At 46.4% G+C, this 25711-nt stretch overlaps 1 pseudogene; it reads left to right on the plus strand.

The window, feature by feature from the left end:
* The first annotated feature begins 466 nt into the window (after window positions 1-466).
* Window positions 467-25711, plus strand: LOC147727455 (uncharacterized; annotated as a pseudogene).

Genomic DNA, 25711 nt, shown 5'->3' on the forward strand with positions numbered 1-25711 from the left:
TTTTTTTCCCTTTACCATCATTGTGATGCTCCAGACTAAGGCTGAAGGACTCTGTCTTCGAAATACCAAGAGGAGAGTATGCCTTTGGATAAGGAGTGAGCTGTACATTACTAACAACGAAGAACATGGCTCAACTGACCAATGCCATCAACAACTTGAACAAGATAGAAAAGAAATGGATTGCTGGAGGAGATGCCATAGTAGAGAGCCACAGATTTGTTGAACTTTGACTGGATACCTTTGTGGCAGTTCTAAAAAGTTTTTATTTTTTGCTGTTTCTTTTTGTGTTGCATCCCGCAGATGAGTGCCATTGTAGGAAAAGAAAGTTAGCACCAAGATAGTGGGGACAAACTACACTAGCATAGGTATTTACAGGTAGCTGAGTATGAGGACAAAGATCGTGTTCATAGGGATGGGACTGGAATACGAATGGAGATGAGCGAGTTAGCAGCACCTAGCACCCACTATGGAATACAAACAGCTCCTCCACTTCTCCCAGGTAGACTGTCTGAGTAAGAGTCCAACTGAAGCCCAATATGAACGCCTGCTTAATGAGCAAGATGCAGAGTATGCGAAAATACTCATTAGGCCAAATGAAGACAAAGCCAATGAAATAGATCAACAACAAGGTAGCTTTAAGTGTTATGTTAATGACATGCCCTGGATACCGCCACTGGCTGAAGGGTCACAGAGATACTCAGTTAAAAGAGTGTTCATAGAATGAACAAGAGCAGGGAGATGATAGAGGGGCCTTTTTATCGACCCTGGTAGCCTGAAGGCCCTACATGGCCCTGCGTGATAAAAATCTGAAAATATGCTAAAATAACTAGCTTTCCTCATTAGTAAATAAAGGCCCCAGGGCTCACTATGCTTAAGGCTTAAAAACACACGTTTCTGTGCATTGAAATGAACAGGGTAAAATTAAGCCTTCAATGATTAGTTAGTTTCACGGCCTACTTCAACACACACACACAGATGGGTGCCCGTGGTACAGCTTCCTGAAACCCTTGCTAACGTTATATTTTGAAACATAGCTTGCACAAGTATAAGCAGCAATTTCTAGCAATAAACAGCATCTATCATGAGAGTTCACACTTTCAGATATGTAGAAATGAACGTGACAGAAAAATGTCCTTTTTTAGTAATGTACAACATGTAACCATTGTGTTTAGAAATAAGTGATGAAAATGTTCTCTTCCTAAAGTACAAGATGTTCTGAAAATGTTCTCTTCCTAAAGTACAAGATGTTCTGAAAATGTTCTCTTCCTAAAGTACAAGATGTTCTGAAAATGTTCTCTTCCTAAGGTACAAGATGTTCCGGAAATGTTCTCTTTCAAAGGTACAAGATGTTCTGTTCTAAAAATATACGGAACATAATGTACTGAAAACATTTCCTTCCGGTGTCCTGGAACACTCGTGGTCAAACCACCTGCACTGAAAGGGCGTGGGTCAGCGTCATCATAGAACCCTAGTTCCTCAATTTGGGGTATATCAGGCCCAAACGTCAAATCTGAAGTCAGAGCTCTGCTGATGCGACCTTTGCATGCAAGCTCTCCGGCTAGCCGATTGTCTGACTTGGGACTTCAAATCCTCTCTCTCAGGTGGTAGACTTCCTAAGCCAGATAATACTTTTGTCTTTTTAAATCTCTGTCCTTGCTCTGTATTTTCCATTCACACCCAATTCCTTGCATTTTTAGGTTCCCTTAAACTATTAGGTCCTGCTGGGATAGTCTCCATAGTTAAAGTGCTTCAAGGCACTAGACTTTATAGAGTGTTCTGCTTTCCCTAACTAATTTCTATTGTGCCTTTTAAAAGATCCCAGTCCTTTTTGCACCTTGGATCTCTTTGGAATGTTAAACTTGCTTGGGTAATTCTCTTCAGAAAAGCACCTTTGTAGGCGCTATGGTTTCTTTGAATGTATTCTGAATGTGAACTTGCGTTTTGTTTTAACCCTGACAGATTAACGTCAGACTTTCAAACATTTCATTGCTCAGGCTGATCAATTAATAAATGCATTTTCTGATGTACTTAAGACTTAACAAATAAAATGCCACTTTAAATGTGATCTTTGTCATCTCATATCATTGCTCCTTGTTCCTCAGTGAAGTGTGCGTCGGTGACCTGTGACCACGGCTCTTGACCACAGCAGGGTTGTTCGTAGGTTGTGACTCGTGACCACACCCCAGAGGGCTTTCCTTCCCCCCCAACAACTGCGTAGGGAAGAGTGGGTAGGAGAACCACCATGTCGGTTCCGGACGTGAGGGCTGTGAGTGAGTGATGTCTGTGAGTGGATGTGTGGGAGCCGTGGCTGTTTTGATATATGCCGTGGTATTGATGGTTTGAGAGGAGGCAGACGGGCGTTGCTTGTCAGAAGATGTGAGGCGGGGACATCAGTATTGTCATCCCCAGAGTCAAAGAAAAGGTACTTATCATCCTCCTCAAAGGCAAAGTCCTCTTGATCTTGATCCTCCTCCTCTCGGGCATGAGCTGCAGCTGAGATTGCTGTCTGGAGGATCAGGGGATTCTCCCCTCGGATTTCCCGTCGGCCAGCACTGGTTGTCGGTCTGTCAGCCTCTCCCTCAGCATCATCTGAAACACAAAGGTTGCAACTGTATTGGTGATTGACCAGGTATTACATGTGCAGCAACACCAGGGTTGTATTTACTGCACCTTGCATCAGCAGATGAGGATCATGTGATCTGGTTTGGGTACCACCACAAATGGCCGCTCACACCATAGCCCTGAGGTGTTACACGGAGATCTACATGATACTAGCAAACTCACCAGTTCCAGCCACAACTCTCTGTCCCTTTGCGTTCCCTCCTGGTGTATCCTGCTGCACCTGTTTCACCATAGTTGTTGTAGACATAGCTGTAAAGGGTAGAAACAACATTCTCAACAATCTGCCTCACCAAATGACAGACATGCATATGTGTCGCTCCTGGTCTCTATTTCACTTTGTAATCAACAACTGTTGATTCCATGTAGAAGGGGATCTCGATCTTTGTAATGGCTTTGTAATCTAAGCTGTTGACACTCCTCATGCCCGATTTACCTGAGGGAGAGGTGCGTGACAGTTTCACAGCTGCAGCCAGGATGTCATGCATCCCCCGGTATGGTGTCCGCTGCAGTGGTCTCATCCTGTCAGCACCTGTGATGAGAAATACATGTCCATATTTTCGTACAACAGATTGTAGCTATGAGAAAAAATTACATTCTCATTAGCCATTTGTGGATAATCAAGGACGCTGTGCAGCATGTGTAGCTCATTGACTTAACATGTGGGCACCTGCTCACAAGCAGCATTTGCAAGCTTACAGCCATGCAGCACTGACATCAATAAGATGACACATCAACTGACGGACTTGTATGAGAAGGTTACTGATTTCACCCTTACCCTTGTGACTGACTATTTTCATGGGTGTAATGTTGTCTGTTGACAAGTCAGAAAGGAGTTCATGTGTGAGATGTGCAATTGTTAGGGGCCTGATGTTGCTCATATGTGCTTCCCTACCCATGAGGTCACACAGCTCATTATTGAATGAGAGAACACAGATTACTAATGTCCATCCTTTGAGTGTTCTCTGTTCCCATGCTCCATTTCCAACATCATGGTACTACTTACATGACAACAGATAGTGTCTTGTGTGTGCAGCAGACATCCAAACCTCATATTTCATACACTCACCTATACATGTGAATATGGTAGAAGGGAGGCAAGCAAAAGACAACATTTTGGTTTAGATCACACATTGCAGATGAGGCGAGAAGCTTTGAATCTTCCCACCTGCACTGGATTATCCTGTTGCTCTTCAGCAAAATAATTTTGCAGGTGTAACTGCATGAAGAATCACCTTAGCAGCCCTTACACCCATCTCACAGGTACACAACTGGCACCAGTGTGTGCCTCAGCCATGCCAATTTCATATTGATTTGACCATGTTAATTTTGCTAGGGATTTACCATATCATTGACTTGCAAGCCTGTTGTGTTGTGGACGTTTCTTATGACACATTGTTCTATTGTATGTCCATTGTGCACACACTTGGCATACATTTTGTGTCAGCATCTCATTTACCACCAGGGTCTGATCGGCCATGTGTTCAAATGCCCTATGTGAGCATATTGTGATGCAGGATAACAGTGTTTTACAACACATACGGTGGATGTGAAAGGCACAATTAATAAGCATTCAGCAAGCTTGACTTACCGTGGCCCAGCACCGGAGCAGTCGGTGGTCCCTGGACAGATGTGAAGTCCAACCTAGTAGCTGAAGTCAGTGGGCGTCTGGGGTTATGGGAGGACTGCATTGTACCTACCATAGAACCGCATTGATAGTCTGGGACTCTTGCAGCATCGTGATAAATTCCCGGAAATACTAGGTGTCCAAAGGAACCACAAGGTAACTACTTCCCACAAACATACGACTTTCAGGGTGTTCTACTTAAACACACGCTCCCTAGTCAAACATCAACTGAAAATTTTCACATTACTCTCCACTGACTTACCTGATATCCTGTTTTTAACCGAAACATGGATAACCCCTGATTCTGCTCCTGACATATTGGCAGCACTCCCTACCGATTACTACATACTGCATACTGACCGTCCATCAGGAAAAGCCGGAGGAGGAGTGGCTGCCATTATTCGTCGTAAACATGATTTTAGATCGATCGACTCCCTTAATCTAGCTAGTGCAGACAACCTAGTGATTGAACTTGACTCGGACCACACATCACTGATATGTGTAGTCGTTTATAGGCCCCCTCAGTCTATGCTGCTCTTCCCCATCACCCTGAGCGAACATATAGCCAATCTAGCAACCAATTACTCCAACATCTTGCTGATTGGCGATTTCAACTACTGGTTTGGTGACCAAACCGGCGGACCTCACTCCCTGGAATTTACCAACCTTCTGACAAATTTTAATCTCACACAACATATTTTTAGGCCAACACATAATAAGGGCCACATATTGGACCAAGTTTGGATGACAAATCCTATCATCTCTGCCTTGAAGGTACACCCATGTATATGGTCTGACCATTTTCTGGTGACATTTGACCTCACCCTGGTCATTAGGGCTAAATCCCCTTTGGCTGAGGGCGGGACTGCTAGATGTTGGAAATCTATTGATATATCTGAATTCATGAACTTCTTGCCTGGATCTACACCCAGCCCGGCCCAGAATGTGGATCTCTCTGATAAACAGATTTCTGATTGGTTAAAAACAGCAAGCGATCACTTTGCCCCCCCTAAAAAAATCAAAATAAACCGGAAAGCGGAAGCTCATAAATGGTTCTCTCCCGAATTAAAGGAGATGAAACTATTACTCCGTCAGAAGGAGAGGAAATGGAGAGCTCGCTATGACCCTGGATACAAGCTCCTTTATAGACAAGAACAGGTAAAATACAACAAAGCTATTAAAGTAGCCAAGATAGAATATTTCTCCTCTAAGATCTTAACGTCCACCAAGAAATCGAGAGAGATCTTTTCGATCGTGGATGAACTTTCCAACCCTGACAGAGTATCATCTAAACCAACGCCCACACAGGAACTATGTGATAAACTGAACACATTCTTCCTAGAAAAAATTACAGCAATTAAAGCTAGCATTACATGCTCCCCATCAGCTGTGATCCCGCCTGACTCCTTCAGGAATACCTGTACTATGGATAGTTTCCCTACAATCGATGCAGAAGCGTTCACCTCTTTGATGTCCAAAGTTAAATCTGGATCCCACCGTGACTGCTGCCCCCCACATATAATGAGGGAGGTTTTCTCCATTATTCCTCAACCCGCCCTATTCCTTTTTAATTCATCACTCATTCAAGGCTGCGTCCCAAAATCATTTAAGGGCGCCACTGTGGTCCCTCTGATAAAAAAGGTTGGTGCTGACTTATCAGAACCATCTAATTATCGCCCCATCTCCTTGCTCCCATACTTAGCCAAGGTTTTGGAGGCACATGTTGCAAAATCCATGTCTACCTTTATAGAACAGTCCGAACATCTGGATCCTCATCAAGCCGGCTTTCGTAGGGAGGCTGACATCGGAACCCCCCAGGCTCTGGTTCTCTTGGATTTGTCTGCCGCGTTCGACACGGTGGACCATAAGATCCTGGTGGACCGTGTCGGACGCGCAGGCTTCCAGGGCAGAGCTTTGAGTTGGATTACCTCCTTTCTGGAAGACCGAACACAGGCTGCTCGCTTGGCAAATTTTACAGTGCCAGGGCTGAATACCACATGTGGGGTTCCCCAGGGTTCCTCCCTATCCCCACACCTGTTTAACATCTATTTACTTCCCCTAATTAAAGCCTTAAAACAGAGGAAAGTAACAACATTTAACTACGCAGACGATCTGCAGCTCTCCTTCACCATAGACAATTCCACTGAATCTATTACCTACTTTCAGGACACTATGGTGTTCATCCGCAATTGGATGGATCATAACCATCTGAAATTGAACCCCGGAAAGACGGAGGTACTGCTGATAGGAGATAGTTGTATCTCCTGGGGCCCTCACTATTGGCCAGCAGAACTAGGGTCTTTCCCTAAACCCTCCTCTTCCGTAAAAAGTCTGTGGGTCACTATTGACAAAGATCTGTCTTTAAACACTCAAGTAGGTACAGTAGTTTCTAAATGTTTTTTCCAACTGCGAAAGATCCAAAAGATACATCACTTGCTCACCCAGGCAGCACTGATACAAGTTGTGATTGGCCTAGTCTTATCCCATCTAGATTATGCGAATTCAATCTACCTAGGCCTCCCCTCAGATCAAGAGGCTCCAGCTTGTACAGAACCAGGCAGCAAGACTGATCTATCAGCAGCCTAAGTGGCAATCGGCCAGATCTTTGATAAAAAAGCTGCACTGGCTCCCACTGCTCCAGCGGGCCACCTTCAAAACCGCCTGCCTCACATTTAAATCCTTAAATTGGTTTAGCCCAATTTTTATTAACAAATTGATCCTGAGGTATGTTCCAACCCGTGATCTCCGTTCTAAACATCAAAATCTGTTGGTGAGCACAAAATTCAAACGCAAGCGACACGGTGGGTGTCGCTTTAGATACTTGGCACCACAACTATGGAACTCACTCCCATGGGAGATCCGTTCTTGCCCCGATCTGCTTCAATTCAGAAAGCAGCTTAAGACATGGCTGTTCCTACAGGCACATGAGTAAACCGTCCCTACTGAAGTCATGTCAGAACAGTCAACTCATAACTGCTCAAAATAGCGCCATGAAACCTTGGTCAAAGTGCGCTTTACAAATAGGTTATACCATAACATAACATAACAATGATAAGTTTGTTTGGCAACTTTATATTCCTGCTGCCACATGTGATGCATTGGATTCCTGGCACAGGACGGGCACAAGCACTCATGGTCACCACCGTTGCAGAAGTGTGTCATACATTATGTAATGAGTGATCCCACATATAACTTAGATTGGGCCCACTACCTTGATGCTACCTATATCACAATGACATGCCTACGAATCTAGAGGTAAAGTCCACTATCGTGTTTTGTTGATGTCTGGAAATTATCAATCCAATGTACGCAGTACATGATCAGCTGTGTGGACTGTTCTGAACAAAGTATGTATGAAAGATTAGAAGTTGGACAGTGTATGCATTGTCAATACTACAGAGGCTGGTATCTCCCCGTTTGGTCTTCATTTCCGTATCGGTGCAAATGCTACTTCTTGATTAGGTCTACAAACACTATTACAATATGTTGTGTACACCCTTTTGACTTGTTGTGGCCCTCTATTACAGGATTGCTTTCCCCGTTCTGGGTCTGTTGGTGTAATACATGTTGTGTACCACATTTACAAAGGTATGATGAGGCAAGACATTTTATAATTTGTCTTTCGCTGTTCACAAATGTCATATGTTAAAGGTGAATGTCCATTGACATCTCCAATTGTCATGCATCAAATGTAGCATAAATGGTTGTCTTACATACCTGGGCACTATTTGTCCCTCTGTTGTCTTCTAACGATGTATGCATTTTGACCATCTCCTGTCCACTTTGACTTACCAGTTAGTGTGGTTGACATGCCTTCATCGGTACGTTACCGATTCCTTCTATGCGATGCGGTGACCTCTGCTACTGAAGTTGTCGGTGCTCTGGCTGGATGTGTCAATGGGTGAGAAGAGAGAAAAGTAGACAAATGGGAAATGTGCTTGTGTAACGTTTCGGGGATTTGCCCATATCTTCTGTGTGATAACAGTATTGCGTGGAACTGCCGCAGACGGGGCAGGTAGGAGCAGTGGTGTGTTGGGGATGTAATGGCGTGGCAGATTGGAAATTGGACAACAGGATAGGTGTTGGGCATATTCACATCAGAGGATACTCTCACCATCTGCTTAGTGATTTAGGCCGGCACAGGGTGATGTACTTTTTGGAGACTTTTGTGGCAGGTTTACAAGCCCCTGGGAAAAAAGATTTACACTGTTGTTGCATCACTTCTGTGACACAACAGTGGAGTACAACAGACAACACATTTAGGATTATTCTCAACGTGACGTTACTATGGTGAATCGTCATGTTGTGAGGCCCTGCACAATGTCAGCTTGGAGATAGGCAGGGTGTGCACTCCTTTGGAATATGCTGCGTCCAAGTGAGTCAGTGCAATCTACATCAGTGGTTTCCAAACTTTTGACTCCTGCGGACCCCCATTAAGTTACCACTGGAAGCCGGGGACCCCCATGCAATTTGTATGAGTTACATTTCAATCATTTTACAAGTAATTTGAGAAAAATACACACGTGTGCACACAAAACAAATACTCAAAGTACTAAGGATTTTGGGGCAAGATGTGCGACCATTTAATTTAGCGCCTCGCAATTTGCGACACATTTCGAGTGGCAAATTGCGAGTCGCTAAATGAAATGTACAACAGTGGGCCCGATTCACAGAATGAACTTACTACTTTTGGCATTCACAGAATGCACTTACTACTTTTGGTATTCACAGAATGAACTTACTCATTTCGGTATTCACAGAAGTTAGGACTACTAACTTTAGGACTCCTAAATGCCTTCTGTGAATACCGAAAGTCTTAAAATTAGGATTTTTCTCAATTTAGTAGTAGTAAAGTTAGGACTACTAACTTTAGGACGCCTAAATGCCTTCTGTGAATACCGAAAGTCTTAAAATAAGGATTTTTCTCGATTTAGTAGTAGTAAAGTTAGGACTCCTAACTTTACTACTACTAAATTGAGAAAAATCGTAATTTTAAGACTTTCGGTATTCACAGAAGGCATTTAGGCATCCTAAAGTTAGTAGTCCTAACTTTACTACTACTAAATTGAGAAAAATCCTAATTTTAAGACTTTCGGTATTCACAGAAGGCATTTAGGCATCCTAAAGTTAGTAGTCCTAACTTTACTACTACTAAATTGAGAAAAACGCTAATTTTAAGACTTTCGGTATTCACAGAAGGCATTTAGGCATCCTAAAGTTAGTAGTCCTAACTTTACTACTACTAAATTGAGAAAAATCCTAATTTTAAGACTTTCGGTATTCACAGAAGGCATTTAGGCATCCTAAAGTTAGTAGTCCTAACTTTACTACTACTAAATTGAGAAAAATCCTAATTTTAAGACTTTCGGTATTCACAGAAGGCATTTAGGCATCCTAAAGTTAGTAGTCCTAACTTTACTACTACTAAATTGAGAAAAATCCTAATTTTAAGACTTTCGGTATTCACAGAAGGCATTTAGGCGTCCTAAAGTTAGTAGTCCTAACTTTACTACTACTAAATTGAGAAAAATCCTAATTTTAAGGCTTTCGGTATTCACAGAAGGCATTTAGGAGTCCTAAAGTTAGTAGTCCTAACTTATGTGAATACCGAAATGAGTAAATTCATTCTGTGAATACCAAAAGTAGTAAGTGCATTCTGTGAATGCCAAAAGTAGTAAGTTCATTCTGTGAATCGGGCCCTGTGTGTTTAACACTGTCTGGGATTCCCAATGGGGTCGCAAATTGCGAGGTTCATTAATATTATTGAGCCTCTCGCAGTTTACAAGCCCATTGAGAATGCAGCCCTCCCAGGTATGGTGGCCTGCTGGGCTCTGCAGGCCACCATGTCGGGGACAGCTTTTCAATAAAGCAGTTTTGAAAAGAAAAGGCTGCCTGTTTACATTACATTTAATAAAATGAATCAAGAAAATGAAAAGTTGTCTTTACATTTTCTGAGGGCAGGCAGAGGTCCCTGGGACCACTGCCTGCCCTTAAAAAATAATTTTGCATGCATTTGCAAAGGGGAAGGGGTCCCCTGGAGACCCCTTCCCATTTGCAAATGCATTACCATCTACTTGAAGTAGGTGGTAATTTGACTGTTTTGCGATCACAAACATTTGTACATGGTTTTGAGACTCGCTATTTGGAAGGGAATGCTGCTTCCAAATAGCAAGTTGCAAAACCTATTTAGAGAGTTGCAGACAAATTGCAACTCGCGAAATTGGCTATGTACATGGCCCAATAGGTTTTCTGATGCAAAGGATTCTGGGAATTGTAATGCTACGTAGTGGGTGACACATGAGTCTCTGACTAACCATATATTTATATGCACTATGCACAATTTCCATGATCACTATAACAGTGTAACACAGACAATCTCTTCATGCACATTTTCCTTTCATTCCACTTACCTGGTACCACATGGCGGACGTCACTGACAGGCAGCCCATGGACCAAGTAGGGGTGTATTGTTGTCAGGATATCCTCCTCCAGTGGGGCAAGCTGGATGCGGGGTCCAGGGCATGCAGCAGGGAGAATTCTGCGCAGTTCTATCCTGGAATATTTTTCCTTGACCCTCTGCTTTTCGTCCTGCCACTTTTTTTTAATGTCCTGTATAGTTCACCTCTCCACCCCCAGGGCTGAGACAGCAGTGGCTATCTGCTGCCATAGTTCTTGCTTCTGTGCCCCACTGGTGCAATATGGTGGTGGCCCATATAGGCGATTGTGGTGCCTTACTATGTATTCCACTAGCATGGTGGTCTCCTCTGCTGTGAAATTTTTTTTCCTTCTCATCTCCATGTTCTCTGGCACTGGAAGCGTTGTAGTAACAGTCTCTCTGTGGCCAAACCTGTTCCTTCACTGTGTGCTGCTTTTATGTGTTTTGTGGTACTGGTCAATTAGTGTTAATTAGCTTCAGCTGGAGCGTGGTGGGAGATGGTAGACAGTGGCAGCATACACCATGGCAAAATGGAGCTGTTGGCTGGGATTGGCTGCTGTGTGTCAGCTGATCCATGCTGGGGGATGGGTGGACTGGCCAGGTGTTTCCCCTTGCTAACATGACCCACGTCCTGTATTTGTAATTTACGGCCCGTAATCGTAATTTACGGCCCGTAATCGTAATTTACGGCCCGTAATCGTAATTTACGGCCTGTAATCGTACTTTATGGCCCGTAATCGGAGTCTACGATAATTTGCCGTAAAGTCCGCCAAAGTGCCATAAAATCCGGCCCGGTGGCGGAAATTACGGCCCGGCGGCGGACGTAAAGTTAGTAGTCGTAAGTCTATTCTGTGAATCCCGAAAAGTAGTAAGTTCATTCTGTGAATCCTGAAAGTAGTAAGTTCATTCTGTGAATACCAGATAGTAGTAAGTGCATTCTGTGAATACCAAATTGTAGTAAGTTTAGGATTTAGTCTTAAGTTCATTCTGTGAATCGGGCCCGTTGTGTTTTTCCTGAGCGCTGTGGGGGTGTCCCAGAGTGATTTGGTGTTGTTCCACAGTGATGTGGTGTTGTCCCTGAGAGATGTGTTGGTATCTGTGAGTGATGTTGTGTTGCCAATGAGCGATGTGGTGGTGTCTGGGAGTGATGTGGTGGTGTTCGTGAGTGATGTGGTGGTGTCCCTGAGTGATGTGGTGGTGTCTATGAGTGATGTGGTGGTGTCCTTGAGTGATGTGGTGGTGTCCCTGAGTGAGGTGGTGGTGTCCCTGAGTGAGGTGGTGGTGTCCCTGAGTGGTGTGGTGGTGTCCCTGAGTGATGTGGTGTCCCTGAGTGATGCAGTGGTGTCCCAGAGTGATGTGGTGGTGTCCCTGAGTGATGTGGTGGTGTGCCTGAGTAATGTGGTGGTGTCCCTGAGTGATGTGGTGGTGTCCCTGAGAGATATGGGGGTGTCCCTGAGTGATGTGGTGGTGTCCCGGAGTGATGTGGCTGCTGTTAACTGCCTGCTCCAACTGATCTCTCATGATGTAACTTCATTCTGTCTCCAAAGCATTTTACTCCAACTGCAAAGCAACGTATTCTGACTGCATCTTCTCCAAACTGCATCTCATCCTGACCAACTCCCTCTGATCACAACTCCTTCTGACAAGTAACTGTTTCTGACTGCTTTCTTCAGCTCCAAAAACCATCTGAAAGCTCTCATTCCAAGATTCATCTGAACACTCTGCCTCTCTGCACTTCGCTAATATGGAATGCTCTCCCCTAGTGGAAAGTTCCAGTCAGCAGCCTGCCGCCCATCAGATCCCTGCACCACTCCGCGCCAAGGACACACACCCAGCCGGCTGGCCTTTTGTGGTGTCTTCGACACAAAGAAAAATACAGTCTACTGATAAGGGCCGGCCCAGGCCGGTTCTCTCCAAGTGAACAACACCTCATAACTAAAACATCACACTTGACCTACATGCATCTCAGTCTGCAGAGGCAGAAAGCAAAATGGAGTCTCTCTGGTTCTGGGCCTTGTAGGCCCGAAAAGGATGAAATAGACACATAACTCTATCAGAATACATACACAAACCCTACCAATAGGTAATATAAAGTCAGAACTACAGGATCCACCCTCTACTATAGGTCTTCAGGCCTGAGAATGATGAATTATGTCAAAGCCAATAGGCAATAGATGGATTAGAGTCAGAAATAAGGGATCTATCATCATATAAAGCGGCTATCCTCTAGTTTATGCTTCTAAGTCTGAAAAGAGGCCTGAAAAGGACCAAAACAAGCTAAGAATAGGGATCTAGGATGGTAGCAAGCTAAAGTCACAATCACTCAGTAACAGAGACACAAACCCGGTCAAGACATGTGGTGGTGCCCCAGAGTGATGTGGTGGTGTCCCTGAGTGATGTGGTGGTGTCACTGAGTGATATTGTGTTGGCCCTGAGTGACGTTGTGCTTTTCCTGAGTGATGTGTTGGTATCTGTGAGTGATGTTGTGTTGCCAATGAGTGATGTGGTGGTGTCTGTGAGTGATGTGGTGGTGTCCTTGAGTGATGTGGTGTGTCCCTGAGTGATGTGGTGATGTCCTTGAGTGATGTGGTGTCCCTGAGTGATGTGGTGGTGTCCCCGATTGATGCGGTGGATGTCCCTGAGTGATGTGGTGTCCCTGAGTGATGTGGTGATGTCCTTGAGTGATGTGGTGTCCCTGAGTGATGTGGTGGTGTCCCCGATTGATGCGGTGGTGTCCCTGAGTGATGTGGTGGTGTTCCAGAGTAGTGTGGTGGTGTCCCAGAGTGATGTGGTGTTGTCCCACAGTGATGTGGTGTTGTCCCTGAGTGATGTATTGGTATCTGTGAGTGATGTTGTGTTGACAATGAGTGATGTGGTGGTGTCTGTGAGTGATGTGGTGGTGTCCCTGCGTGATGTGGTGGTGTTCCTGAGTGATGTGGTGATGTCCTAGAGTGATGTGGTGTCCCTGAGTGAGGTGGTGGTGTCCCGATTGATGCGGTGGTGTCCCTGAGTGGTGTGGTGGTGTCCCTGAGTGGTGTGGTGGTGTCCCTGAGTGATATGGTGGTGTTCCCGAGTGATGTGGTTGTTTCCCAGATTGATGTGGTGGTGTCCCTGAGTTATGTTATGTTATGTTATGTTATTTGGATTTTTTAAGCGCACAGCTGCCCCAGCTAAGGGGCGTCCCGGCGCAGTAACTGGAAAAAGTAACATAACTAATAACACAGAAAAAGTAGGGAGTGATTAATAAGACAGAGGAAAGAAATAGGTTTTGACAGCTTTCCTGAAAGCAAGAAGGTCATCCAAAGAGCGAATGTAGGCAGGAAGTACGTTCCATAGTTTAGAGGCCAAGACCGTAAACGATCGGCCACCCAATCTACATTTTTGAAATCGGGGGACAAGTGCCAGATTTTGGCCAGCAGAACGAAGGCTGCGCGAAGGGGTGTACGAGGACAAAAGGTGCTGAAGGATGATAGGGGTGTTAGATTTAAGAATTTTGAACGCAAAGCAGAGGGCCTTGAACTCTATGTGCTTGATTACTGGCAGCCAGTGCAGATTGAAAATTGTGCTACGGGCTGAGCAGAAGCGTGGCAGGCCCACCAGGGCCTTAGCTGCCGCATTCTGCACCCGTTGAAGTCGCAAGACTTCCGCCTGGTTGGCGCCCAAGAACAGTGAGCTCGCGTAATCGAGCCTCGATAGTACGCTAGCTTGGATCACCATCTGGCGGGTGGGGGCATCAAAAAATTTGAGGATAGGCCTCAAGCCACGCAAAATGCCGAAGCACATGGATGCCACCTTCTTAGTGTGGAACGAGAAGGTTAGTTTGGAATCCAACCAGACGCCAAGATTTTTGAGTTCGGAGACTGGTTTTGTGGGAGGTCTCAGCTCCTTAGGCCACCAGCTAGCACCCCACAGATCAGGATGTTTCCCCAGCACCATCACCTCAGTTTTGAGGGCGTTGAGTTGTAAACAATTGGACGTAAGCCAACTAGCAACGGCCCTCAAACCATGCGCAAAGTTCGATGCCAGTTGGTCAGAGTCCCCGTTAAGAGCCACCGCCAACTGGGTATCATCGGCATATGATACCATAGTGAGACCCCAACTCTTCGCAACCTCCGCCAAAGGTTGAACGTAGAGGTTGAAGAGAGTGGGGCTCAACGCCGAGCCCTGCGGGACTCCTTGAGTGATGGCGTGGGGCTTGGATCTGAACGGTGGCACTACAACCTGAAAGGATGGTTCCGAAAGGAACGATTGAAACCAATCCAACGCCCTGCCTGAAATACCAGCCTCACCAAGCCTTCGAATAAGAATGGCGTGAGATACAGTGTCAAAGGCGGCACTGAGGTCCAAGAGGACCAGTGCCGCCGTTTGACCTGCATCTAGTACAGAGCGGAGATGTTCAACCATGAATAGAAGTGCCGTCTCTGTACTATGTCCAGATCTAAAACCATTCTGTGTAGGATCTAGAACATGTGCAGATTCCAGATGGTTTGTTAAGATGTTATTCACATGGGCCTCTGTTATTTTTGCCACCCAGGGAAGGAGGGAGATGGGTCGATAACTCTCCGGCTTCAACGGATCCAATCCAGGCTTCTTTATGATGGGCATGACGCAGGCAGCCTTCCAACTAGGTGGAACTGAACCGATGGTAAGGGATTGCTCCACCAGATGGCGGATAGGAGGAAGGCAAAAGGACGCCGAGTCCATAAACTGGGCAGGTCTCAAAGGGTCATCCGGTGAGCCAGACTTGACCTTGGCCGCTAGTGATGTGGTGGTGTCCCTGAGTGAGGTGGTGGTGTCCCTGAGTGATGTAGTGGTGTCCCTGGGTGAGGTGGTGGTGTCCCTCAGTGATGTGGTGGTGTCCCTGAGTGATGTGGTGGTGTCCCTGAGAGATATGGGGGTGTCCCTGAGTGATGTGGTGGTGTCCCGGAGTGATGTGGCTGTGTCCCAGAGTGATGTGGTGGTGTCTCTGAGTAATGTGGTGGTGTCCGTGAGTGATGTGGTGGTATCCCTGAGAGATATGTTGGTGTCCCTGAGTGATGTGGTGGTGTCCCAGAGTGGTGTGGTGGTGTCCCTGAGTGATGTAGTGGTGTCTCTGAGTGATGTGGTGTGTCCCTGAGTGATGTGGTGGTGACCCTGAGTGATATGGTGGTGTCCCTAAGTGATGTGTGGGGGTGTCCCTGAGTGATGTGGGGGTGTCCCTGAGTGATGTGGTGATTTCCCTGAGTGGTGTCCCTTAGTGTTGTGGTGGTGTCCCTGAGAGATGTGGTGGTTTCTCAGAGTGATGTGGTGATGTCCCTGAGTGAAGTGGTGGTGTCCCTGAGTGATGTGGTGGTGTCCCTGAGAGATGTAGTGGTGTCCCTGAGTGATGTGGGGGGGGGGGGTGACCCTAAGTTATGTGTGTGGGTGTCCCTGAGTGATGTGTGGGGGTGTCCCTGAGTGATGTTGTGGTTTCCCTGAGTGATGTTGTATTTTCCCTGAGTGATGTATTGGTGTTTCCCTGAGAGATGTAGGGGTGTCCCTCAGTGATGTAGGGGTGTCCCTGAGTGGTGTGGGTGTGTCCCTGATGTGGTGGTGTCTCAGAGTGATGTGGTGGTGTCCCTGAGTGATGTGGTTGTGTCCCTGAGTGATATTGTGTTTGGCCCTGAGTGACGCTGTGCTTTTCCTGAGTGATGTGGGGGTGTCCCAAAGTGATGTGGTGTTGTCCCTGAGTGTTGTGTTGATATCTGTGAGTGATGTTGGGTTGCCAATCAGCGATGTGGTGGTGTCTGTGAGTGATGTGGTAGTGTCCCTGAGTGATGTGGTGGTGTCCCTGAGTGATGTGGTGGTGTCTCTGAGTGATGTGGTGGTGTCCTTGAGTGATGTGGTGGTGTCCCTGAGTGATGTGGTGGTGTCCCTGAGTGAGCTGGTGGTGTCCCTGAGTGGTGTGGTCGTGTCCCTGTGTGATGTGGTGTCCCTGAGTGATGTGGTGGTGTCCCCGAGTGATGCAGTGGTGTCCCAGGTGATGTGGTGGTGTCCCTGAGTGATGTGGTGGTGTCCCTGAGTAATGTAGTGGTGTCCCTGAGTGGTGTGTTGGTGTCCCTGAGTGGTGTGGTTGTGTCCCTGAGTGATGTGGTGGTGTCCCCGAGTGATGTGGTGGTGTCCCAGAGTGTTGTGGTGGTGTCCCTGAGTGATGTGGTGGTGTCCCTGAGTGAGGTGGTGGTATCCCTGAGTGATGTCGTGGTGTCCCTGAGTGATGTGGTGATGTCCCTAAGTGAATTGTGGGGGTGTCCCTGAGTGATGTGGGGGTGTCCCCGAGTGATGTGGTGGTTTCCCTGAGTGATGTGGTGGTGTCCCTGAGTGATGTGGTGGTGTCCCTAAGTGATGTGGTGGTGTCCCTGAGAGATGTAGTGGTGTCCCTGAGAGATGTGGTGGTGTCTTTGAGTGATGTGTGGGGGTGTCCCTAAGTGATGTGTGTGGGTGTCCCTGAGTAATGTTGTGGTTTCCCTGAGTGATGTATTGGTGTTTCCCTGAGTGATATAGGGGTGTCCCTGAGTGGTGTGGGTGTGTCACTGAGTGATGTGTTGGTATCTGAGAGTGATGTGGTGTTGCCCATGAGCGATGTGGTGGTGTCTGTGAGTGATGTGGTGGTGTCTGTGAGTGATGTGGTGGTGTCCCTGAGTGATGTGGAGGTGTCCCTGAGTGATGTGGTGGTGTCCCTGAGTGATATGGTGGTGTCCCATAGTGATGTGGTGGTGTCTCTGTCCCTGATTTGGTTGTGATTAAATTAATGAAAGTGCTGTTTGTGGAGCAAGAAGTTTTTTGGGGGGACTGAGAATGTAAGCCTTCCAAAAATGTTTTGTTTGCATATAAATCAATGAACGACTTTGTGCGCGTAATCTAAAATAAAAATGTAAATAAAAAATATAAGACGCATGCAAAATGTTTGCATATAAAACAATGAACATCTTTGGGATCGTAAACAATGTGGGACGAATCTACATGGAAGAAGAGAGATGCATGGGCAGAGAGGAGCCTGTGAGAAGGCGCGGCGGAGATCAAAGAAAACTCTAGTGCCCATATGGGGAGGAAGGGGGTGGTCTGCCTTGTGAGTTTAATGCGTGTGGCAACCGAGGGAGAGCACGACGCGTGCTGGAGAGGGAGGGGGTGGGATGCCTAGTGAGTTTAATGCGTGTGGCAACAGAGTGAGAGCGCAGCACTTTGGGGCTACCAAATTATTTTGACTGCCCCGCCCACATGCACTTTGTTCATTTATTAATTCAAGTAAAAAAAAATTAAGGCCAAAACGCATTGCACCAACAGGCTTTCCCTCCCCCTCCCTCCGAAACCAAAAAAAAAAAAGAATTATGTCGCCTTTTGGAAACGCTTTGACCCTGTAACATTTGTGTTCAAATTTAAATGTCGAAAAGGCACCTACTGACATCGTAAGAAGGCAGTGTGTGAGGGTGAATTGTATGCGGGCACAGTGTGAGTGTGTAATGGTGCGGGATGTGGGTGTGCACGGTTTGTAAGTGTGCAGTGTTTGGCCTAAAATATTTGAGTGGGTAATGTGTGAGAGAGAAGTGAAATGGGGGCAGTGTGTGAGGAGAGGTCAGTGTGGTATGTGTGAGGGGTGCAGTGTGTGTGTGGGTGATGTGGTGGTGTCCCTGAGTGGTGTGGTGGTGTCCCTGAGTGACATGGTGGTGTCCCTGAGTGATGTGGAGGTGTCCCTGAGTGGTGTGGCGGTGTCCCTGAGTGATGTGGTTGTGTCCCTGAGTGATGTGGTGGTGTCCCTGAGCGATGTGGCTGTGTCCCTGGGTGATATGGTGGTGTCCCTGAGCTATGTGGTGGTGTCACTGAGTGATGTGGTGGGTTCCCAGAGTGATGTGGTGGTGTCCCAGAGTGATGTGGTGGTGTCCCAGAGTGATGTGGGGGTGTCCCTGAGAGATGTGGGGGTGTCCATGAGTGATGTGGTTGTGTTCCTGAGTGATGTGGTGGTGTCCCTGAGCGATGTGGTTGTGTCCCTGAGTGATGTGGTGGTGTCCCTGAGCGATGTGTTGGTGTCACTGAGTGATGTGGTAGGTTCCCAGAGTGATGTGGTGGTGTCCCAGAGTGATGTGGTGGTGTCCCAGAGTGATGTGGGGGTGTCCATGAGAGATGTGGGGGTGTCCCTGAGTGGTGTGGTGGTGTCCCAGAGTGATGTGGTGTTGTCCCTGAGTGATGAGTGGTGTCCCTTAGTGATGTGGTGTTGTCCCTGAGTGATGAGTGATGTGGTGGTGTCCCTGCGTGATGTGGTGTTGTCCCTGAGAGATGTGGTGGTGTCCCTGTGAGATGTGTGGGGGTGTCCCTGAGTGATGTGGTAGTGTCCCTGAGTGGTGTGGTGGTGTCCCTGAGCGATGTGGTTGTGTCCCTGAGTGATGTGGTGGTGTCCCTGAGCGATGTGGTGGTGTCCTTGAGAGATGTGGTGGTGTCCCTGAGTGATGTGGTGGTGTCCCTGAGTGATGTGTGTGGATGTCCCTGAGTGGTGTGGTGGTGTCCCTGAGTGATGTGGTGGTGTCCCTCAGTGATGTGTTGGTGTCACCGAGTGATGTGGTGTTGTCCCAGAGTGATGTGGTGGTGTTCCAGAGTGATGTGTTGGTGTCCCAGAGTGATATGGTGGTGTCCCTAAGTGATGTGGTGGTGTCCTTGAGTGTTGCCCCAGAGTGATGTGCTATTGATTAAATTAAAACCAGAGTGATGTGCTAGTGATTAAATTAAAAAAAGTGCTGTTTATGGAGAAAGGTTGTTTTTTTGTTTTGTTTGACTGCGAATGTAAGCAGGAAAAAAAAAGTAAGGTTTGCATACAAAATAATGAACTATTTTGGGCGCATAAACTATAATAATAATAAGTAAATAAATATAATACGCATGCAAAAGGTTTGCATAGCAAACAATGTACGAGTTTGGGTACGTAAACAAGGCGGGACGGAACTACATGGAAGGAGAGATGTGTTGGCATAAAGGAGACTGTGAGAACGAGCGGCGGAGATCAAAGAAAACTCTAACGCCCATATGGAGAGGAAGGGGGTGGTCTGCCTTGTGAGTTTAATGCGTTTGGCAACCGAGGGAGAGCGCAGCGCGCGCTGGAGAGGAAGGGGTTTGGATGCCTAGTGAGTTTAATGCGTGTGGCAACAGAGTGAGAGCGCGCCGCTTTGGCGCCATCACCTTTTTAGACCGCCACGTCCACGTGCACTTTGTTCATTTGGTAATTCAAGTTCTACCAAAAAGTAAGGCCAAAACACATAGCACCAACAGGCATTCCCCCCCCCCCCCTAAAACAAAAATAAAGAAAAATAATGTTGCCTTTTGAAAACGCTTTGACCCTGTAACATTTGTGTTTAAATTAAAATGTCGAAAAGGCACCTATTGACATCGTAAGAAGGCAGTGTGTGAGGATGAATTGTATGAGGGCACAGTGTGAGTGTGTAAAGGTGTGTGATGTGTGCGTGCACAGGTTTGAAGTGTGCAGTGTGTGTGCATTTGTGAATTCAAGTTAAAAAAAAATTAAGGCCAAAACACATAGCACCAACAGGCATTCCCCCCCCAAAACAAAAATCAAGAAAAATAATGATGACTTTTGGAAACGCTTTGACCCTGTATCGTTTGTTGTTTGAATTTAAATGTCGAAAAGGCACCTACTGACATCATAAGAAGGCAGTGTGTGAGGGTGAATTGTATGAGGGCACAGTGTGAGTGTGTAATGGTGCGGGATGTTTGCGTGCACGGGCTGTAAGTGTACAGTGTGTGTGGCCTAAAATACTGTGAGTGGGTAATGTGTGAGAGAGAAGTGAAATTGGGGCAGTGTGTGAGGAGGGGGTAGTGTGGTATGTGTGAGGAATGCAGTGTGTGTGTGGTGTTTGGGTGTCCCTGAGTGATATGGTGGTGTCCCTGAGTGGTGTGGTGGTGTCCCTGAGTGATGTGGTGGTGTCCCTGTGTCTTGTGTATTAGTTTTACCTTTGCACTGTGTTACGTTAGCAGGGGCTTGTTAGAAGTTTAGACACCATTTTTCCTTTTCTGCTACCTCTGCACACAACACACTTTCTTATTAAAGCTGTTCGCCTAGTTAGGTATTTCGCTTTACACGAGAATAACATGTTTGCTTATAATACCAACCTTGCTTGGTAAGCTATGTCTGTACAGTGAATGCCGAGACCTTCAAGGTTATTTCAACACAGCTCTTATTGTTTGGATTGATCAGCGCAGAGAGTAGACATAATATGGATGCAGCTGTGGTCAACTTTGGGTTTAGGCGCGTTTAACAAGGCACTGCATGAAGCAGGATAGACACACTTGATGAATATCCGTATGCAGAGTGTTGGTGCAGGAGATGATGTGATCCATTGCTGCTGAACCCAAAGGTATGGGCCCGCCATTCTAAACCCAAAGAGACCTTCTCTAGATATAATATAATATACTAGCTAGGGACGGTAAACTGAGGTTCTATTTAAACCTTTTTCCTTAAGCATTTTAACATGCTTTCACCCTTTGTATTTTATGGAATAGTAACCATGCAGTTAACCTTGTTCCTTATAATATGTTTGCTTGTATTAGCTAAGATACTGCATTTGAGAACACTGCATTAGAAATAAACATTTCAAACTCGCACGTGTCCTCATTGACTCCTCGTTCTGGATTGATATGTTAGTATAACAAAAGAGCGTTCATGTGTTCCACGTTACCTGAGGTGTTCTAAGTCCATGTTCTGGGTTGTCTAATTACTGGGGGTCGGTAAGTACCAATGAGACACTGATAGCTAGTCTGGTAGGGGATTTTGGATGCTGAGGTGAGTTTTGGCACGCCCTAATTCACTGAGGATTCAAGTCTCTATGCACAGTTCTGTATATGAGCAGAAATCCCTGCTACATGGCACCCGATCGTTGGTGGTCTTATTACATGACACTTGAGTAGTACTTGTATCGGTCCTTAAAACCCTTCGCTATTGTTTCCAGAAAACAGTGGTGTAGGACAAACCTGCCTATATTAATATAGGTCCTTTCAAGCTTGAATATTTCAAAACAATTTCCTTGAATTACTACCTAGTTGTGCTACGTACTTTTTGTTGTACCTTTCTCTTTCTGTGTCACTATGGTCACTGTGGACATTCCGCAACATAGTCGCATTGCGGTGCACAATCATTTGCAGACTTATAATGTCCCCGTGGATGGCATGGCTGTGATCATGGTGGTGAGTGCGGAAGTGGCTTACCCTTACGAAATATTTTATTCGTGGGTGACCTTCCCGGCTGTGAACAAAAATACAACTGTGTTCGACACGTACACTGCCACGGCTGTTCCAAAGGAATATGCTCTGTATAGGACACAGGAGGTTCCTATTAACCCTTGGCAGCACCAAGTTTGGTTTAATGGCGTCCTACTCACTCTTTATCAGCTCCGAGGTTGGGTCCCTTGTCCATTCCAGGCACGACTTGCCCTATTTTGGCTGGATTTACACCTCATCCACTGCACGGAGCGTGTTTCGTTGCTGAGTTAATACGACTACATGTAGTCGCAATTAGCGTGATTAGGTTGTTAGTGCAATACATTACCTGCAATCTCTCGGGCGGGACCCCAGGAGGTGCGGCGTTTCCTGCTGGACAGGGCGGAATGAAACTTAGTCCTGTGATAGTCAACGCTGTGATGGGCAAGCGCCCCCAGGATAAGGATGAATTTCCTTTCTGGCTTGCCGAGAAGTTTGACCAGCTGGAAGCAGTATTTCCTAACACGACTCCTGGTGAAAAACACAGGATTCTGACAATTAGCATGCCTAAGGACTTGACCCCAGAAATTGGTGACTGTGAGTCATGGGGAAAAATCTTTGCGGAAGTTTATGTGAGGTGCTTCGGCACTCCGTCTATGACTGTCCTTCCAACGGTCATTAAACGTGTTCAGGATGAGCACGGACCTGAGGCAGTGGTTGAATTGGGTATGCGCCTATGCGGCTCCTTTGACGTAGTTTCCAATCTCATACTTGCGAAGGTCAAGGGGGATGCAGTGAACTTTCAGGTGTCCAATGCATTGCAGGCTGTTCCCAATGCCGACAAACCCCGACAGTTACCGAGGATTATTGTGGTGGCTAATAAAATCGTGGGCCGCAATAGCGTGGGTGTCAAGCCATTTTCCACTAAGGAGAAAAAGTAACCCCAGGGCCGAAGTCAGAGAGTGACGAACAGCCCAAGACCAAAAAACAAAATTGGCCGAAAAAACAAAAACAGGAGTCTCGTCCTGCATCACCTGTGCCTGCGCCTACAGAACGTATTTATGACTTGGGCGATTGCGCAACGATAAAATCTCCTGATCGTTTTCAGGTTTCTTAACAACGCTCTCCTCGTTCTTCTCAGGACTCGTCGGCCTCATCGACCGGTGGTGGAGAAGGAGGCAGAGGTCAGGGTGGCCAGCAGGGACACGACCAGCCCCACCCGAAAGACAGTAAAGGCAAGCAGGACAATTCAACACCGAAGAGAACCCAGTTTCAGAAAAAGAAAGTTGCCGCTTTAACAGCAAGATATGCCACTGATAGTGAGAATGCAGCTTCGGAATCAGACATGGGCTCTGACCTTGCTGGACAGCGCGGCGGAGATTACCATAGTGCGAGAGGCCCTATGTCCGCTACTGAAGGTGACAGCGACTGATCGATATGTTGTTGTGGAGACAGCTGATACTAGAGTAGCTCCCCCTGATAGACTTTATAACATAGTCCTTTTAATTGAAGGTGACATACAGCGTACCATCAAAGGGGTATTTTGGGAAAATCTTAAGACTACAGATGACATTTTGTTAGTGGAGGCTGGCTGGCCCCCACCTTTTGTGCTCGCAGCTCCAAGAGTGGAGGAGGTGATCCTCCCTAGTTTCGCGCACACGGTCTCGAAAGAGCATGTGCTGAATTTTGAAGAAGAGTGGGCTAAGGCTCTTGGGCCGGCTTTGTACCGTACACAGTGTGGTTGGAATAAATTTTCCCCACACCACAAGATTCCTTTACGGTCTATACCATAGCCTCAACCTCAATATCCCATCTGACGTGAAGCTAAGGCTTCCGTCGTGGAAATACTTGAACAATTGGAATATCAAGGTGTGATTGAAACTTGTGTGTCACTGATGAATAACCCTCTTTTTACTGTGACCAAGCCTGATGGCTCGTACCGTTTGGTATTGGATTACCGGCATTTGAACTCGCATTGCCGTACCTGTGCAGTACAGAATACTCACAGCTCTGCTCTTGTGGATAGTCTTGTGCGTAAACGTTTTAAAACCACGCTTGACATATCCAACGTTTTTTTTGCCCACAATTTGGACGGACTGAGTTCCCAGTGGACCGGTTTTACCTGTGGCGGTAAACAGTGCCAGTATAGAAGACTACCGATGGGCTATAAGAATAGTCCAGGCGTGTTTGCTGCCCGTATAGTCTCTCTCTTAGAGAGGATAGACACTGATGCGTGTACGTATGTGGATGACATATATCTCACAGACGATGAGCTTTGGGCGCATCTGTGTTGAGTTGACCGCATAATGTGTAACTTTGCGTACTTTGGTTACAAATTCAACTTTGCAAAGTCCCACATTGCAGAGTACACAGTGTTGTTCCTGGGCTATGAGCTCAACAATGAAGGGCGAGGATTGGCTCCTCACTTCTTGGAGAAATGTGCACAACTGCGCGTTCCTACAACTCTGAAAGAATTACAGTCCTTGCTGGGATTTTTGAATTTCAGGCGTACTTATATTCTCGAATATGCCCAGCGTATAAAGCCTTTGTATGCATTGATACCACCTACTTTTACCAAATCTTGCTGGCTGCCAGAACATTCAGCTATCTTGCAATCTTTGCAAGCTGATCTTCTAGAATCTAAATTCTTACTGACTCGTGATAACCACACCAACCTGGTGATAAGAATCATCCCTGGGGCGGTAGGTTTCACGCACCTTACTTTTAACGAAGGAGACACAGTACCTATTGCTTACAAGTCACACTTGTACACTTCGGCTGAAATGCGTTTTTTCTATGTGGAAAAAGTTTTGACAGCAGTGCAAATGGCGATTCTCAAGGAATGTGCGCTGTCGCAGGGAAAACGCATGTTGGTAGTAACCCCGTTTCCTGCTTTAGAGGCAGTAACGAAAGCCAGTGTGCCAAATTCTAAAGCTTTACACCCTCGGTGGATACAATGGGCAGCATCATTGACGTCTCCGGATGTCACGTTTATTTTTGATGCCTCCTTACAGTCGCAGGAGTTTTTGCAGTATGAATTTGTTCATCCTGCCCCTTTGGCTATGCGGCCTTTAGAGGACGTTCATTACATCATATACACTGATGGTTCAGCGCAGGTTGCGCATGGGTCTAAACACGCATACGTTTCCGCTTGCGCTATTGCGGTAGGTGCCATGGTGAATGACGAGTTCAAGTCCAGAGTCGTGCACACGCAGACTCTAGGGAACTGCACCGCACAATTGGCAAAGCTTCGTGCTCTGATGCATGCATTGGAGTATGCTCATCATGGTTTGACAACTCTTATTGTGAGCGATTCTTACTACTGTGTCCAGTCTTACAATGAAAACCTGTTCTTTTGGATTCAGAATGATTTTCGTGATTCCAAGGGTAGCACAATAAAACATAAAATGATCTGGGTCTGAGTGGCTGAGCTTAAAGAGCAATTGCCCCTCGTGTTTCTGATTCATACTCTCAGTCATCAGCGCGTGGCAGTCCACGCTGTTGGCAATTCGATTGCCGATGAGGCAGCAAAATCAGCGGTATCGACATATTTGGTTGCAGCAGTTACACGTTACAAAAGTAAGATTGATGATGATATCTTGGCAGCTGTTGCTGCAACTGAGAAGGGAAGTAAATATCCAAAAGGATTCCCTTCGAAGTATTCATACCACTTAAGTCCTGATAAAGTTCCTTTTGTGAAAATTCCTGACGTTAGTGAGAGGTTACTTCCCAACGCGGACTGCAGGCCTACACCGATTACCGCAGCCCATGAAGGTGTTGCCTCTGCCCATGCGGGCGCTTCGGCTACTGTAGCTTAG

The sequence above is a fragment of the Lissotriton vulgaris genome, chromosome 3_1 (genome assembly GCF_964263255.1).
Source record: "Lissotriton vulgaris chromosome 3_1, aLisVul1.2, whole genome shotgun sequence".
Classification (NCBI taxonomy): Eukaryota; Metazoa; Chordata; class Amphibia; order Caudata; family Salamandridae; genus Lissotriton; species Lissotriton vulgaris.